General features: G+C 63.0%; 1 pseudogene; it reads left to right on the forward strand.

Moving 5' to 3' along the window:
* The window catches only part of LOC126448170 (large subunit ribosomal RNA), a 7,778-nt pseudogene that overhangs the window by 600 nt on the left and 2,178 nt on the right, over window positions 1-5,000 (forward strand).

A 5,000-nucleotide genomic window follows, 5' to 3' on the forward strand; every position in this document is an offset into this window, starting at 1 on the left:
GGCCGCACTTCTCCCCTAGTAGGACGTCGCGACCCGCTGGGTGCCGGCCTACGGCCCGGGTGCGCAGCCTGTCCTTCCGCGGGCCTCGGTTCGCGTCTGTTGGGCAGAGCCCCGGTGTCCTGGCTGGCTGCCCGGCGGTATATCTGGAGGAGTCGATTCGCCCCTTTGGGCGCTCGGGCTCCCGGCAAGCGCGCGCGGTTCTTCCCGGATGACGGACCTACCTGGCCCGGCCCCGGACCCGCGCCGCTGTTGGCTCGGGATGCTCTCGGGCGGAATAATCGCTCCCGTCAGCGGCGCTTCAGCTTTGGACAATTTCACGACCCGTCTTGAAACACGGACCAAGGAGTCTAACATGTGCGCGAGTCATTGGGCTGTACGAAACCTAAAGGCGTAATGAAAGTGAAGGTCTCGCCTTGCGCGGGCCGAGGGAGGATGGGGCTTCCCCGCCCTTCACGGGGCGGCGGCCTCCGCACTCCCGGGGCGTCTCGTCCTCATTGCGAGGTGAGGCGCACCTAGAGCGTACACGTTGGGACCCGAAAGATGGTGAACTATGCCTGGCCAGGACGAAGTCAGGGGAAACCCTGATGGAGGTCCGTAGCGATTCTGACGTGCAAATCGATCGTCGGAGCTGGGTATAGGGGCGAAAGACTAATCGAACCATCTAGTAGCTGGTTCCCTCCGAAGTTTCCCTCAGGATAGCTGGTGCTCGTACGAGTCTCATCCGGTAAAGCGAATGATTAGAGGCCTTGGGGCCGAAACGACCTCAACCTATTCTCAAACTTTAAATGGGTGAGATCTCCGGCTTGCTTGATATGCTGAAGCCGCGAGCAAACGACTCGGATCGGAGTGCCAAGTGGGCCACTTTTGGTAAGCAGAACTGGCGCTGTGGGATGAACCAAACGCCGAGTTAAGGCGCCCGAATCGACGCTCATGGGAAACCATGAAAGGCGTTGGTTGCTTAAGACAGCAGGACGGTGGCCATGGAAGTCGGAATCCGCTAAGGAGTGTGTAACAACTCACCTGCCGAAGCAACTAGCCCTGAAAATGGATGGCGCTGAAGCGTCGTGCCTATACTCGGCCGTCAGTCTGGCAGTCATGGCCGGTCCTTGCGGCCGGCCGCGAAGCCCTGACGAGTAGGAGGGTCGCGGCGGTGGGCGCAGAAGGGTCTGGGCGTGAGCCTGCCTGGAGCCGCCGTCGGTGCAGATCTTGGTGGTAGTAGCAAATACTCCAGCGAGGCCCTGGAGGGCTGACGCGGAGAAGGGTTTCGTGTGAACAGCCGTTGCACACGAGTCAGTCGATCCTAAGCCCTAGGAGAAATCCGATGTTGATGGGGGCCGTCATAGCATGATGCGCTTTGTGCTGGCCCCCGTTGGGCGAAAGGGAATCCGGTTCCTATTCCGGAACCCGGCAGCGGAACCGATACAAGTCGGGCCCCTCTTTTAGAGATGCTCGTCGGGGTAACCCAAAAGGACCCGGAGACGCCGTCGGGAGATCGGGGAAGAGTTTTCTTTTCTGCATGAGCGTTCGAGTTCCCTGGAATCCTCTAGCAGGGAGATAGGGTTTGGAACGCGAAGAGCACCGCAGTTGCGGCGGTGTCCCGATCTTCCCCTCGGACCTTGAAAATCCGGGAGAGGGCCACGTGGAGGTGTCGCGCCGGTTCGTACCCATATCCGCAGCAGGTCTCCAAGGTGAAGAGCCTCTAGTCGATAGAATAATGTAGGTAAGGGAAGTCGGCAAATTGGATCCGTAACTTCGGGATAAGGATTGGCTCTGAGGATCGGGGCGTGTCGGGCTTGGTCGGGAAGTGGGTCAGCGCTAACGTGCCGGGCCTGGGCGAGGTGAGTGCCGTAGGGGTGCCGGTAAGTGCGGGCGTTTAGCGCGGGCGTGGTCTGCTCTCGCCGTTGGTCGGCCTCGTGCTGGCCGGCGGTGCAGGATGCGCGCGCCTGCGCGGCGTTCGCGCCCCGGTGCTTCAACCTGCGTGCAGGATCCGAGCTCGGTCCCGTGCCTTGGCCTCCCACGGATCTTCCTTGCTGCGAGGCCGCGTCCGCCTTAGCGTGCTCCTCCGGGGGCGCGCGGGTGCGCGGATTCTCTTCGGCCGCCATTCAACGATCAACTCAGAACTGGCACGGACTGGGGGAATCCGACTGTCTAATTAAAACAAAGCATTGCGATGGCCCTAGCGGGTGTTGACGCAATGTGATTTCTGCCCAGTGCTCTGAATGTCAACGTGAAGAAATTCAAGCAAGCGCGGGTAAACGGCGGGAGTAACTATGACTCTCCCCTTCTCGTGGGCCCGCTGATTTTCGCAGAGTGGAAGACCGCACCAGGGGCTTGGGGGGGTTACCAGCCCCCCCTCGCACTATCCCTTTGTTTAGTTGGGGGCAGTATTCAGAGAAAAAGTGGTGGCCCTTCCGCTGAAGGTGCCACCCCAACTCCCCCAGCACCTAGCCGGCCAACCGGCCGTGCCGAAAATCTTGTAACTTTTGCAGCTGTATACGCCTGTAGTGAGTGCCACCGCAGCTTCACCACCAAGAACGGTCTCGGGGTCCATCGCCGCCGCCAACACCTTGCGGCCGCCAACGCGGAGATCGTCACGGAGAGGCATCGCGCGAGGTGGACGGAGGAAGAAGTCCTGTCGCTCGCCAAGGCGGAGGCCGAACTGTTCCTCGAGAGGGACGCCCGGTTCTTCTTTGTAAATCAAGAGCTCATCAGGATGTTCCCCGACCGAACGCTTGAGGCAATCAAGTGCCGACGGCGGCAAGCTGCCCACAAGCAGCTTGTCCGCCAATTCATGGAGGCGCTTGAGATCGGTCGGGGGGAAGAGCCGGCGTCCCGCCGGGGAGCAGCGAGCCCGCTGCCTGACGCGGGCGAGGCCGCTGCGCCGCCCGTCGACGCAGCCGAGGACTTCGCGGCCGACACCACCGGGCCGCCGCCGGAGGGGCCGACTGACGCCGCCATCTGGGAGCATCTGGCGGGGCTACCCGCTTCCGCCCAGCGTTTCTCTGCCCTGGATCGTGTTATAGGTCTGGGGCGGGGCACGCCGCCCGATGTCATCCTGGGCATGCTCCCGGATGCCCTTGCGTCGGTCGGGTCCAGAGGGGAGAGATCGATCACCAGGACACAGCGGCCGCGCCAACCATCGAAGCGGCCGCCTGCCGCGCCGCCGACGCAGAAGCGCAAGCGGCGCCGCTGGGAGTACGCGAGAACGCAGGATGCCTTCCGACGGTCGCGTGCACGTTGCGTGCGCGGCCTCTTGGATGGCACCCTGCTCCAGCCGCCACCTGCCATCCCTGGTCTGCTGGACTTCTGGGCGGACCTCTTCACCAAGAAGCCCATCTCCACCGCGGGCTTCATTCGTGACCGCCTCCTCCCGCACTCGGAGCCTGTCGCTCCCGAGTGCCTATGGGGGCCGGTCACACATGAGGAGGTCGCCGCCGCGTTGCCGCCCAGGGGATCAGCAGCCGGGCCGGACGGCCTTACCCCAGCGGAGTTGCGGCGCCTGCCGCACGAAGTCCTGGTGAAAGTGATGAATCTCTTCCTTCTGGCCCGCGCCCTTCCGGAACGCCTGCTTCGCGCGCGAACGTCCCTTCTCCCGAAGACGGCTGCACCAACATCCCCCGCTGACTTTCGCCCCATTACGGTCTGCTCGGTGTTGGCGCGGACCTTTCACAAGGTTCTCGCGTCACGCCTGATGCGCGCATGTGCTGTGGACGAACGTCAGCGGGCATTCATCCCTCGGGATGGGATGTTGGAAAATACCTTCATCTTGGACACTGCTCTCACCGACGCAGTTCGCTCCTGCCGCTCTGTCTTTGTGGCATCGATCGACGTATCTAAGGCATTCGATTCGGTAGATCATGCTGCCCTTCGCCCCGTGCTGAAGGCGCATGGCCTGCCGGATTGTTTTGTCGAGTATGTCGAGCGGTGCTACGAGGGCAGCACGACAGTGATAGCGGACGGCGCCGGCGTGGGCGTGTCTGTGCAGCCAGCACGGGGCGTTCGCCAGGGCGATCCCCTCTCCCCCCTCCTGTTCAACTTTGCGGTGGACTACGTTTTAGGCCAACTGCCCTCCCACATCGGAGCTCGGATCCTTGGTCGCAGAGTCAACGCTGCGGCCTTTGCAGATGACGTCTTGCTGTTTGCAGCGACCCCGAGGGGCTTGCAGTCCCTCATCGACGCAGCTACCGCAGCCCTCGCCCACCTGGGGCTGCAGATCAACGCCCGGAAGTGTTTCACCCTCGCCTTAGTCGCGTCAGGGCGCGAGAAGAAGGTGAAGGTGGACAGCAATGTCACCTTCACAGCAGGCAACACCACCATGCCTGCCCTGCGTGTGGGTGAAACCTTCCGGTACCTGGGGCTGCAATTTTCCACGGCGGGTCGCTGTGTCTTCAATCCACGTCGCCACCTGGTGGAGCAGCTTGACGTCATCTCCCGAGCTCCGCTGAAGCCGCAACAGCGCCTCCACGCTCTCACCAACGTACTTCTCCCTGGCCTGTACCACGGGCTGGCCCTCAGCCGCACCCGGGTGGGTGCATTGAAGTCGGCCGACGTCACCATCCGGGCCGCCGTCAGGAGATGGTTCCGCCTTCCGGCGGACACCCCCCTGGGATACTTCCACGCTCCTGTTGCCCAGGGGGGCCTCGGCATTCCATCTTGCCGATGGATGGGTCCGACCCTCCGTCGGTCCCGTCTCCTGGCGCTGAAGAAGATAGGGCCAGCCTGCGACGGTGCAGGCATGGATGAGGTGCAGCGTGAGATCGAGGTGCTGGAGCGCCACCTAATGTGGGAGGGCCACCTCCTCAAATCGTCAACGCAGGTTGGGGAAATGTGGGCGGCGCGCCTACACATCGCCATTGACGGTGCGGCGCTGTCATCTTCTGCCGCCGTCAGTGGCCAACATCAGTGGGTCGCCGACACCAGTCGCCTGCTATCTGGGCGTGAATACATCGACGCCCTCCGCGCCCGCATCAACGCCTTCCCTACGAAGGCACGGCGCAGTC

This window comes from Schistocerca serialis, unplaced genomic scaffold (genome assembly GCF_023864345.2).
Source record: "Schistocerca serialis cubense isolate TAMUIC-IGC-003099 unplaced genomic scaffold, iqSchSeri2.2 HiC_scaffold_578, whole genome shotgun sequence".
Classification (NCBI taxonomy): domain Eukaryota; kingdom Metazoa; phylum Arthropoda; class Insecta; order Orthoptera; family Acrididae; genus Schistocerca; species Schistocerca serialis.